The following is a 992-nucleotide window of genomic DNA, read 5'->3' on the forward strand; positions in this document are numbered from 1 at the left end:
ATGTAAAGCACGTTGGTGAATTTAGGTTCTTATAAGGTGCTATATAAATAACAGTGACCTTGACCTTGACCTTGACACACGTTCGCGATCGCTTCACAAAGTTGTATTGTCCTACAAAGTGGATCAGATGAGAGTGTTAACCTCTGTGTTACTGTAATGAGGAAAAGACTGTCCCTGCGTTCCAAATCACATGCTCTTTCTTTTTACTACACTACATAAGTACAGAAGAGTTTTAGTCTTTTCACTACACTACATACTAAAGTACAGAAGAGTTTTAGTCTTTTTACTACACTACATACTAAAGTACAGAAGAGTTTTAGTCTTTTTACTACACTACATACTAAAGTACAGAAGAGTTTTAGTCTTTTTCCTACAATACATACTAAAGTACAGAAGAGTTTTAGGGCCACAGACAGGAGAGAAAAAAAATCAGATGAGGAAGATTTTTTTCACTATGTCGAGAAATGTCGAGAATAAAGATGAGTACTCCAAAATGCTATAGGAGTTAGTGGAGCATTTATGTATTTTCAGCATACTACAATTGACCTGCATGCATTGGGACATCCTAAATCTTTTTCTGGCATGTAAACTGGTATGTAAACAAAGGGGGCTTAACGTAGCTAGCAACATGCCTGTTTACAGTAACTACAAACACCCACCTCAATGTTACTTAAAGGTGCAGTGTGTAATATGACATCATCAAGAAAGTTCTACAAAGTTCTAGAATGCAACACTCCCTGGGTAACCCCAACCCTTTAGAATAATAACAGAAGCTACAGTGGCCTTCAAGGACAAGAACAATTCTAAATTTCTAAACAATGCACCTGATGACATTCCAACTATGGCACTTTCAAGATGGCGGCTCTAGGCCTTGGTCCAAAATATGCAGAAATATGGACATATATGAGACCCTTTCTAAGGGGAAAAAAATAATAATTAAAAAAAAAATTCAGCTAGTATGCAGTAAATTAAATGTACTTATGGATATTATA

The sequence above is a fragment of the Ammodytes marinus genome (assembly GCF_949987685.1).
Source record: "Ammodytes marinus genome assembly, chromosome: 4".
In the NCBI taxonomy this organism is placed as follows: Eukaryota; Metazoa; Chordata; class Actinopteri; order Uranoscopiformes; family Ammodytidae; genus Ammodytes; species Ammodytes marinus.